The sequence below is a fragment of the Bidens hawaiensis genome, unplaced genomic scaffold (genome assembly GCF_021521415.1).
Source record: "Bidens hawaiensis isolate Kalapana, Puna unplaced genomic scaffold, B.hawaiensis_p1.1 tig00031130_1, whole genome shotgun sequence".
Taxonomy (NCBI): domain Eukaryota; kingdom Viridiplantae; phylum Streptophyta; class Magnoliopsida; order Asterales; family Asteraceae; genus Bidens; species Bidens hawaiensis.
This window is the reverse complement of record NW_027495224.1, coordinates 97094-109649: the sequence shown is the minus strand read 5'-3', so window position 1 is coordinate 109649 and position 12556 is coordinate 97094. Positions and strand designations below refer to the sequence as shown.

At 39.2% G+C, this 12556-nt stretch overlaps 1 pseudogene across 1 annotated transcript; it reads right to left on the bottom strand.

Annotated features, from left to right (window-relative positions):
* Positions 1 to 1551: 1551 nt before the first annotated feature.
* On the bottom strand, positions 1552 to 2496 carry LOC143581654 (transcription factor MYB14-like; annotated as a pseudogene). The gene is made up of 3 exons (XR_013143865.1): positions 2364 to 2496; positions 2140 to 2269; positions 1552 to 2043 (listed from the first exon to the last, which is right to left on the bottom strand). The product of XR_013143865.1 is annotated as a transcription factor MYB14-like (transcript).
* Positions 2497 to 12556: the final 10060 nt, after the last annotated feature.

The window sequence follows — 12556 nt, the reverse complement described above, 5'->3', positions numbered from 1 at the left end:
TATATGCGTGCACCGCAAGCAGGACTACTCGGCAGATTAAAAATCAGATATGTAAAATAAACTCGGTATCTATATATGTTAATATTTTCTGGATACGGTATATACATATTAATAAATAATATCATTCGTATACAAAGTTTCAAACTACTTTTGCCTTGAAAAGTTTCGTCCACTACGAAACTTACATTACACCCCTCTTCTTTGTCATGTTTTATTTGCCAACTTTAGTCCACAAAATTTGACTTACAATGCCTAAACGGCTAAAAGTCAAGTTGTCACCTCTACTCTCACATGGAGTCCATTGTATCAATTCAATATTGATAAAAAGAAAAGAAAGATAAAGGGAAACGTCCTTGCATATTCGTTTGCAACCCCCTTTTAAAATTTTAATTATTTTAATATATGATGTCATATACTCCTATGTTATAACTATTCTATAGTGATGTTAACTTTCAACACATTTTTCTTGATAATACTTTATTAGACACGTTAACACTCACAATATTTATTGCCATTTAATATTATTTAATCTAACTATACTAATAAGAAAATAATAAGGATGATGTGGCAATCCTACATTCATTCTTAGCCTAATCTTTACTCTCATTCATCATACCTATCCATGGGTTATGGAGCAAAACCATATTGGGAAATGGGTTATAATTTTCTTTCTAATTCTCTAATCTTTCATCTCATTCATCCTAACTATCCATTGGTCATGGGTCAAAATAATTTTGCCAAATGGGTTATAATTTAATTTCTAATTCTCTAATTTCTCATCTTATATATCCTACCTATCCATGGGTCATGAGACAAAACAATTTTGAGAAATGAGTTATAATTTCTCTTCTAATTCTTTAATCTCTCATCTCATTATCATAGTTATCAACGGGTAATTGGTCAATTTTTTTTTGCAAATGTTGTATATAAAAAAAATCGAATTTGTAAATTTGAGATTGTAGACTTCTTATTGTTTGTACTATATATTTTATCTTCTTTTTATCTATAATTTTGTTCATTCTTTCAGATAATGGATCTTTTTATCTTTATTATTTTACAAATCCCGTGTAATACACGGGTGCAAAAGCTAGTAATACTATATATTTAATACAATCGACTTGTAATATTTATATTGCATTCAAATAAAATCAATTAAATTTTAAAATATTTAAGTTTGGTAAAATTCCATTTACTTGTATCAATTATCCTATTGAATTTTGAGATTTTTGTATCTTTATGTTTAATTAATATCCTTTTAATGTTTATATTTTAATAATCATAGCTTTTATCATTTATATTTGATAATAATGTATTTCAACACAACAAAATCTCATGACACACTTCAACTTTATACATTTTCCAAATATATGTAATTTCAAGTATCAACATTAATTATATAATTTACCAATGCAAAACCGTTTATTTCAAAAACTTCATCACTGTAACAAAGTACATCTTTCTTTCATTTTAATTAACATAATTTGCTTCAATGATTTTTCTAATCAAAAATCAAACTCAATAATAACTAGAAAAAAAAAAAAAAAACTTGTTGCCTAGAATTTTGGTAACTCATCACCTGTTGTTAATGCATTGGACCAAAACTGCATGTCATCATACATATTAAACTTGTAATATTCATACCCTCCTTCCACCTCCGTCAACTCACCGGAGCTTTCACCGGAGAATATCTCCGACCAGAAATCATCATCCATTTGTTCCAAGTTTCCTCCTAGCACTTGCATGTCACCTTTATTATCCAATGTAATCTCCGAAGATGTTTCACTGTAAGAATGCTGAGGAGAATTAATTTGACCACCCGCACCCGAATTATTATTTTCGGACATCTTCGATGATGACGATGATGGTGATGTCCCAATCTCCTCTTCTTTTAATTCGGGTTTTTGTTGCTGATGATAATCTAAGACTTGGTATTCCTTTTCGGGTTTGTTCATCGTGTTCACTCTTTTCTTTAAATGAGTGTGCCACACGTTTTTTATCTCGTTATCTGTTCTTCCAGGTAATTGTGCTGCAATAGCCGACCATCTATAGTTCCAATCAATTTATTTGACCATGTTAGTTCACAAAATACCTTAAAAACATTATAATGATTTACATGGCTAATAAAAGTATAAAACAAACCTGTTTCCCAAGGCTGCATGCAATTGTATGATGGTTTGTTCTTCTTCTCTAGCAAAGTTACCCCGTTTAATATCCGGTCTTAAATAATTAATCCATCTTAGCCTGCAACTTTTTCCGCATCTCAACAAACCTATCAAATAAAATTTTAAATTCAGTTTCTATGAGTTTTCTGGTAATAGATTCTCATAATAATAGAATAAAAAGAGCTATGGGCAGAAACGTACCGGCTAGTTTAGGGAGAGCACGCCAATTGTCATGACCGTACATATTAACGTAATTAACGAGGATTTGATCTTCTTCACGTGTCCACGGGCCTTTCTTTAACCCCATCCTCTCGCAACACGGGGCTCAAACCATTGTTACACTTGAAATGTTTATAAAATTATATGGTATGTTTTATGATTTCTAATGTGTGAGATTGTGAAAAATGGAAGGGAAAGATGAAGGGTTTATATAATAGATGTTGGCTCTGGGGACGTACACAAAAAGGACACTTTATGACCAAATATAATATGAAATGGGTCAAAGTAGTGAATGCTTTTGGATCATGTTAAAAAGGTAATATATTTTTTTTTGAACGGCGACTTTCATAGTGGTTGAATATTCAGCCACAGCTATCGGAGAGAGCTCCGAGAGCTCCAACCGTCCCACTCGGGCCAAGACTATGTTGTCTTAACCGGGTCCACGCTTGGCATCCGAGTTTGGCTAGACGTTCCACGAGAAAATTTCGAACCCCCTGCCACTTGACAGGAGTTGTCCGCCCACAAGAGCAAGCTCTCTGGGAAGGGACACTCTAATAGAAAACTCGTGTCGCCATCAAGATTCGAACTTGAGAGGCCAACCGGCATCAAGCTCTTACCTATCATTTGGCTTGCCACTTGAGCTAGCCCAAGTGGTTAAAAGATATGGAACTGAAAGGTAGTATTAATTATAAATATATCATTTTGAGCAATAGTTTTAACGATAATAGTAAAGTATTTTCATATGAATAATGAATCAAAGATTTCACACTTGATGGGTTATTAAATAAATTTCTATTTTTCAAAGTTATAATTCATGATAAATTTTCCATAAAATATACAACACACAATGCGTCATTGAGTTATCACAAATGCAAAATATTGCATATTATTAAAGCTACAAGTCAGTTAAAAAAAAGGTTATATTATAAAAATATAGATAAGACAACTTTTAGGAGACACGGCCCACGCTAATTTAAACGACAAACATATATGTTTAACTTATATCAATGCACATAAAGTTGAGTAACGTAAATGTTTTAACACAATCCTTATTAGGGTCGAAAAGGTACCTGTGTAAACAATACTCAATACAACATTGAATCAAGCATATAGAATTGGGTTTGTCATTGTTGCAAGTTGAAAACATATCTTTAAATTAAGGCTAGACAAATCATTATAATCAATAGTAGATCACATAAAATGCCGTCCTCCTAAATAATATAGTATGATTTGTATCAAAATTTAATAAAATGAAGATTTACCTATGCATAATATAGGAAAATGTTAAAAATACAAAATGAGACAAAAATAAGAAGTGTGAGAAAAATTGTGACAAAAAAAACTCCTCATAAAAAATATTCAAGAAAAATAATAATAAATCATAACTCAAAATATAAATTTCTCGTTAAAGACACAACGTCGAGAAAAAAGACACAACAACGAAAATAGACAACATAAAACATAATGATAAATAAAAAAACACAATAGATCGCAAAATATAACACAAAATCGAGTAAAATATAACACAATGTCGAATAATAAATTAACAAAATATCAAGGAAAATAGACAAATTAATTATGAAAATAAACATAAAACACAAAGTAAAAAGTCACAATGATAATTTTTTTCCTCAACATTTTGTGCTTTTATTTCGATTGAGGAAGACGGGAGAAACATTTTAGTTTTTGTACTTTTTTGTATTTTTTATATTTTGTGTTATGATTTTTTTAATTATTTTTAAGGTTTTTTTAGCCACAAATTATTTTCACATTTCTCATTTTTGTCCTCGTTTATTTGACTCATATGATATAGTTCAAAAGGTACGTATAATAAAGATGTCAAATAATATTTTACCCCATGGTATTTTGATGTGTTATAAAGTGCTCTATTTCTTAAAAGTATGAGAGTTTGTGTCATGGTTTAAAATTTAAATTGATGTAACATTATCAAAAGTAAATTATTGTAATAATAATAATAATAATGATCTTGAGATAAAAGGAGTTAATGGTATTAGAATCAAATGTGTCATTTCTAATGTGGTACTGGTAATTGGTGTAGTCGTAGGAACTTTGGGTTTTTTAATAGAGACTCATGTTTAATTTTCACTTACAACACTTTGGGAGTTTGGGAGGGCAAGGTGACTTAAAAAAGGAAGACCGGTATATTTGCGATAATTGGTTCGATTCTGAGTGCGTCTGGGTTTTACCATCAATGGGCCTTTGAGAGGGTGAGTTTTCTCCGGAACTGAAAATAACTTAGAGATGCTTAAGTGCTCCATACAGCTGAGTTGGGCCAGCTGACGGTGACATTTTACTATTAAATCATGTTGTATAGAGTAAATATAATTAAATATAAAGTTAAAAATGGAAAATCTTTCTTTGGGTATTTAATTTCATATCAGTTACGATTTGACAATCAGATCAGTTTTAACCTTTAATTTAATAAAATCAATAGCTTAATTTCTTCTTGCACTCTTGAAAAAGAATTAAGAACATTTGGTTTTCCACATATCATGATTTAAGAATTTGATATTAATAAAAAAAAAATAGATTTAAATCTTAAAAGAACACGTGACAAGAGAATGATTCATTTTCCAGTTTTAAATAATATATTTTTTAGCATTTTTTTATACAAAGGTCAAAATGGAATGTGAACACATGCGCGTATAGCGGCCAGTACGACTGTTACATGATTGCAGTGCATCATGTGCTTGAAAATAGTGAATACCACCACTATCTCTACATAGCTAAAAGGTATATTATTTTCTCACTAATCAATCTTTTATTTTATGTTTAATTTTATATTTTTACGACTAAATTACATGGATCAATCTTCTAATCAATTATTTTTAGGATGGTCTATTAGGCCATGTAGTGGAGAGGCTACATTGGAGAATGATTTTTGACACGCGATATCACGTTAACAGTGAAACGATTTTCATTTTAGGGTGTAGTGATTTATAGAAAAAATCGTCACAATAATAACATAATAATACTAGATGAAAGAGTTGGGGGTGGAGGGCGAAGTTGGGACAATTTTCGTCCCAAATCACTCCACTATACACAGTCTTATTAAAATTGTCGTTTGTGTATAAGTTTGATTCAAATGTTTATATTAACCAAAGTTATGAGCATTCGTGGTGGAGTTATGATAAAATTGAAAAACTCCATGTTACATCACTGACACGTAAAATGATTATAATAATATCTATAATATGATGATGCAAAACTTGGTCAATTGTTTAATTAATTTTTATGTTTTCTTTTTAATAAAATAGAAAAAAATGTAATCATATAACCTTTTTAAAAGAACCATGAAAAAATATTATCATAATGACTCGACTTATAAAAATTAATTATTATTCATATTAAAATTAATTATTAGAGATTTGTTTAAGAATCGAAGTTACTCTAATTTCATTATTGTTCTTATTAAATATTAAATATTTAGTTCAACTTTGTGTGTAACCAAATTGTTTTACTGAATGTAATATAACAAATGAGCAAACTTTTTAAAAATCAAAAATTAGTTGCTTAAAGTTAGAAGATTTGAACCCATGACCAAGGTTTGATCCAAGGCTTTAACCACATCACACATAACCACTTCACCAACATGCATGTTTTCTTTTGTAGTAAAAAAGCCAGGAGATAACGAGGATTATTCTTCGCCGATCCGGAGAAAACCGAAGGGAGGTAGGTGTGGGGGATTCTAACTAGGGCTGTCCAAACTGCTCGTTGCCCGAACTCGCTCGCCACTCGCTCGGAAAATGCTCGCTCATTTTTCCGCTCGTTTGTAAAAAAGCCGCTCTGTTCGGTTCGGTTTGCAAACGAGCCAAGCAATGAGCAAAGGTCTGCTCGGTTCGGTTCGGCTCGAATAATTTTTAATATATTTTAGATATAATTATATAAAAACAAACATATAAATATATAAATACTTGTATATAATAATAATAATAATAATAATAATAATAATAATAATAAAAATAAAGAAAAGATAACACTAAATTATCGTGTTTGTTAAGTAAATGGTGGGCTAAAGAGTCAATCCTAAATTGTGTACAAGGTGTATGTAGTTGATAATGGTTTGATTACAGGCACTCATGATAATGACTCATTTTGACCTACTTTACCATGTATGTCCAAATTTTGTCTTTTTATTGGCCTGTCAATAGAAAATGTAAGTTGATCATTTTATTCATATATTACATTATAAAATAGTCATATATAATTATGTGAAATGTGAGAAAATATCATGATTTATTGACCCTAGGTATTAATTTGACAAATTGGTTAGTAAATCGGCTAAAGACGATCTTAAATGATTAATTTATATATTATGTGAGTGTGTTTATACTCAACTTAATTTGATGTTTTATAAAACCAGTTGTGTTGAAATTAAGTAATTTAGACTCAACTTCACAATTTGATATGTGATAATGACAAAATAAATAACAATGATTAATTTTATTTAATTAAAGTTGAACTGATAATAAAAATATTAAAATTGATCATGAAACCCTTTAATGTAAATGGTTGTCGAATTCTTATAACAATTAAATTTGCGTTGACCATCAACCAACATCGTGCTAGAGTTGATCACTTGATTGAGTGTCCAACTACGACCCCACCCTTCGCTACCATCGATGTGACACCTACCGATAGTTGTAATGCCATCGCATCGTTGCCCCCTCCGTCAGCATAGACAATGCTTCCACCAACACCGCCCCCGCCTTGCACTTTGCTATGTGAAGAGGTAGGTCCCAGCAGAGCCCAGTTGGACCCGCAAGACTCACCTTGAACAGGGACGTCTGCGCAGAAACCAACTGGATCCGCAGGACCAACCATGCTCAGAGACGTGACGTCCTTACGCGCAGTACGCAAGCTGGTCCCGCAGGAAATGCCTCCCGATGGTGAAGGACTCCGCCTGTCCCCGCAGCCTCGGATACAAGCCATCAGGGAAGGCCACCCGCGCAGCAAGGCTACACGCACAAGGCACTTAGCTCTCAATCACTCAGTGTCACCTGAAGGAATGAGCGAAGCCGGGAGCTATCCCGCACAAGGGCGGGAGGGGGAATACTCTCGCCCAAATAAGCCAGTCCGTACGATACAGGAAGATCTTCTGTACTGTACCTGACGAGGTATGGGAAAAAGATCTGACTAAAGATACGACAGCTTACTGACACAGTATGGCGAGCAGCATGCTCCTGTACTGTGTCACTATTAGCCGCTGCCTACTCACCAACTACTGCCATACCACGTGCGTAGCCGGCAGTTGGTGGAAAAGGAATAGTACACAGCAGGCCTGGTCACTATCAGCCGCTGCCTACCCACCAACTACCAGCAGGGCACGTGCGTAGGCCACTGTTGGTGGAACAGGAACACTGTTGCAGCCGGCCACACCTCCTTGGAAACCTACCTTCGGCTATAAATACCCCAAATGGTATGACCATCATATCTTATCTTATATCATCATATTATACCTGATATCTGCTCTAGCAATCTCTTAATATACACTTATATTTAAAGAGCAATCTAGTCTGATTCTCACGCCGGAGGGTGGTCACAAGGAGGAACCCCCCCCCCCCTTCTCAGTGACAAGCTCACGGTGTCTGTTTTGCAGGTTATCAGAAGAACCATCTTCTCAGGGTCTAACCCCTCGTGGGAAACATCTATCTAACCCCCAGGTTACCAGTAATCTGCCCGGGGTCCGGTTAGTGTTTCTTCATTGGCGCCATCCGTGCATAAAGCTAGAACTACATTTTTCTCCAGTTTTTTCAAACTTCTACAAAGATGGTTAGAGAAATTCCGGTAACCACAACCCCAGCTACTGGGGGGAATACCGGCAACACAGTTTTTACAAACACTACCCCGGTTACCCAAGCCGGGGCAAGTGAAGTAAATTTTACGAACACTACCCCAGTTACTCAAGCTGGGGCAAGTGCAGTAAATGATCGCCTACTGGGATCCACCGATACCCAGTTTGAGAAACGAAGACTCCCCCGCCAAACTCTCGATGAAGTTAAGGCATGGGCGGAGGCACGACAAAAGGAATTCCAGGCTGAGTTGGACGAACGCTTGCGTTCCGTACAACAGGCCGACGAATTCGAATACTTGGAGGATGACTCGGAGGACTCCGACTCCGACGCGAACCCTCGCCATAGGGCAAAAGGGAAGCGTAAGGAAACGGAATCCCAACCGAAAAGGCATTTTGGACAAGCCTTCAAACCAAAAAGCACAGGTGGAAGTCCGCGAGACTTCTCCAAAACGTTCAGACCAAACGTTGCAAATGCGGGAACGTCCAAATTTGCAAGGGACATTGAGGAAGCAATCGCCCCAAAAAGTGCCAAACAAATGTCAAACATAGGCACATATGACGGTATATCTGACCCCGATGATCATTTGAACAGATTCATAGCGGGGGCAACCGTCAGTAGTTGGACGGAACCTACATGGTGTTACATGTTCCAAATGACACTGGTCGGGGCTGCTAGAGCATGGTTCGACCGTCTACCGGTCAACCACATCTACGACTGGGCTGACTTCCAACAGAAGTTTAGCCAACACTTCAGCCAGCAAAGAAAGTATACCGAGGAGCAATGGACAATCCTCAAGTGCACTCGAGAAAAAGATGAATCTTTGCTGGACTTCATCACTCGCTTCAACTCGAAGAAGCTAAGTCTGGGTAACATTAGCGAAGATCTTGTTCGCGCAGCCTTTATTCAGGGCGCGAACGACCCAGAGCTCATCCGCACCTTAACGGGTAAAGATGGCATGCCATCCACATGGGATGCCATCATGACAGCAGCTAAACGCTTTGCGGAAACGGAGAAGCAACTGGGTAGAGATCTCCCACAGAGCACAAACCTCTACACCCAGAAAACAAGAGAAGACAACGTCCTCACCGCCCGATTAAACAAAAAGCGGAAGCTAGGCATTTGGCAGTCAAGGGTAAACTTTGACACCTCATCCGGCTTGCAGCATCGGTTAGGCGGAAGGGATAACGTACAGTCAAATAAGAACTCCAGATGGACGTCGCTCACTAAAAGCGTCACCGAGATATTCGCCACCGAGGAGCTCCCATGGCCAAAGCCTCAAATAATCCGACATCGCCACAATGCTGATCGGAGCAAATACTGTGAATTTCACAGGACAAAAGGCCACAACACCGAAGAATGCATAGACGTGAAGGACATGGTCGAGGCATTTGTCAGAGATGGGACGCTCGCGCACCTCGTGGCGCAATGAACGCTGAGAAGGCTGATGCGTGTAGAACCCCAGCTGGGGAAAACACGAATAAAATTCCAGCTTCAATATGGAGACTACATGCTGCGTAAAGAACGAGATCCCGAACCAGGTGCGTATCGGCTCGATGGCACTCCCATCCCAACAACATGGAAGGGAGCTCATTTACACAGTTTGCATGTAAATCAATTCCAATTTGTAAAGAAAAGGCCAAGAGCCACTTCTAATGGAAACGATTCTCCTTAAAACATTGACGCTGATGATTTTACATTTTTATGAACTATCAACACGGATATGCCGGTTTTCACCGCATAAATACGTGGAAAGTCGTTGCGTGGAGAAGGCGGCAAAACCCGCATAAACCCAAAAAACGACAAACCTTCACGCAGGTCAGTCGAAGGGGAAAAGTTCAGTCCTCCCATTAAATGAAAGTGCCGGTCTATCCGCATGAATCATAAAAAAGGGAACTGAACACTAACCTATTGACAGACGCGCGTTGAACGGTTCAAGACAATTTCTAACAAAGGATGAGGAAAACCTACACGCAGGTTAGATGGTAAAGTTTAGCCATCCTACTACGTGCAAGTGACGGTCCTACCCGCACAATCACGGAAGAGGAAGCAAAACTTCACACCTATCTACCACGTTCAAAGGTTAACTTATCCTCAAAAGATGAGGAAAACCTACACGCAGGTCAGATGGTAAAGTTTAGCCATCCTACTACGTGCAAGTGACGGTCCTACCCGCACAATCACGGAAGAGGAAGCAAAACTTCACACCTATCTACCACGTTCAAAGGTTAACTTATTCTAAACACTTGGAAAATTGCTAATTTAAACTAAAGTATGCAAGTCATACAACGTTTACAAAGCAAGGAACCCAACGAAAGTAGCGGTCTTACCCGCACAAAGATTTATATTTCATAAGTATTCATTACAAGAATGGCCGGGTAACTACCCGCCTACAAGAAAAGAAATCTATACAAGCTAAATCTATCCTAACAGCGGGAAGGGATCTTCAGGATCAGGCTTCAGGGCCACTTCCACTTGGACCAGCCCCATCAGTAGAGCGTGGCAGTTCAAGGAAAGCTTTGAGGATAGCTAGCCCATCATCAGCAGCAGCAACTTCGTTTACCTTCTCCACCACCGGATGCGGGAAGGCGGCGTATTGATTTACTGCTTGGTCATATATGGCTTCAGTATCAACATTGTACAAAGGGAAGTTGGATGGCGGGACGCCTTTCTCAACGAACCCTAGACCAAGCAGGAAGCCGACCTTTTCCCCATCCTCGTGAGAAGCGTTGAGGGCTGCGCTCATAGCATCATCATAAGAGGTCTCAGCAAAGACACGATGCACAACCTACAAGAAAATATACAAGTGTCAGAATCTTTTCTATTTATAAGGAAAGCGTGAAGACATGAAGTTAGACTTACCTGAGACAACGCTTCTCGAAGAAGCCATTCCTTGGCAACCAGAGCTTCTTGGAGGGCGGCTTGAGCTTGGGTACAGGCGCGTTCGGCTTCACTTTTATTAAGGTTGGCAAGCAACACTTCCTTTGCAGCAGCCTCTTCGACGCCCTTTAGCTTCCGCTCAGTGTGGTCTAGCACGCCCCTCTGGTCCAGGATCTCTTGAAGCTTCTTCGCGTCCTCCATCGCCAAGGCATCATGAGCCTGCTGGAGAGCCTCTAATTTGGCTTTAAGTTCTTCATTCTCCACGCGCAGAGGCTCAGCAACAGCTTCAGCCTTGGTGGCCCTCTCGGTTGCGTTCCTCGCAGTTTCCTTAGCCAGCCGAAGCTGTTCATTAACAGCTTGGGCAGCCTTGGAACGGGCCTCGAGTCGAGCCTGAACTTCAACCTCGAGGGCCTTGAAGGCCTTCTCCTTATCCGCAGCCGCTGCGGAAAGTTTTTGGTTCTCCTCCCGGATAGCCCGCGCCTGAGCTACTTCTTTAGCGCGAGCTGCTTTTAACTTGTCGTTTTCACGACAAAGCAGCTCGACGCGCGGCTGCATCCGGGCCAGGAGAACCCGAAGCTCATTGCTAAGCCTACCCTCCTGGTAGCTAGCCATGGCTTCCCCCAACGCACCACTGGGAGCAGCGTGACGAGCCCAGTCCACGCACTCCACAGGGGTTCGAAGGGTTGTTCCTCGGCGTATGTTCCATCGTGGAACATACACTTCATTGGAATCCGACACTGCAAAAAACACAAAGCAGTTAGGAAAAGATAAAGAAAATATATATATAAAATGGGCCAAAAGAACCCTACGCACCTGTAGGGTCAATGACAGGCCGATAGCAGCCGAACCCATCACCTGAACCCAAAGGAAATCCATCCAAGAGGTCAGGCAGATGGGAAGGTAGCAGAGATCGGCGGGAAGTCCCATGCGTACCTGATGGATCGGCCGTTGTTGCCGATGGCGGGGGCATGGTAGCATCCGCCGCGGTCGACGCCGCGGTATCCGCAGCAAAACTTACCGCCGGCACGGTGAAGGATGCTGTAAAAATCGCACTCACAGCCGGCGGTGACGTCATCTCGGCTGGAACAGTCGGCTCAAAGGAGTGAGCAACTGGACCAGCGGAAGCAGGCGCAGGCGCCTGGGTCGTCGCCTCAGGTAGGCTGACCTAGCCTACCGTCATTGGCGGAGAAGTACTACTCTGCACTCCACCCTGGAATGCGTCAACATCCACGCCTGCACAAAGAAGATAAGTGGTAAAACGATATTAAACTATGAAGATAAAAGCTAAAGGAAAGTTGTACTTACGGGTTTCCTTGAGCCTAAAGGTACGGAGAGGCGGGGACGGACCCGATGGAGCCGGCCTCTTTGCGCCGGTCACCGTCGTCTTCTTGGGCTCTCCGGAGGTGACTGCCGCAACTTCCGGAGCAGTGGTATTTTCAACACCGGGATTCCCCGCCACCTCTTCGCTCTCAGCCTCCGAGT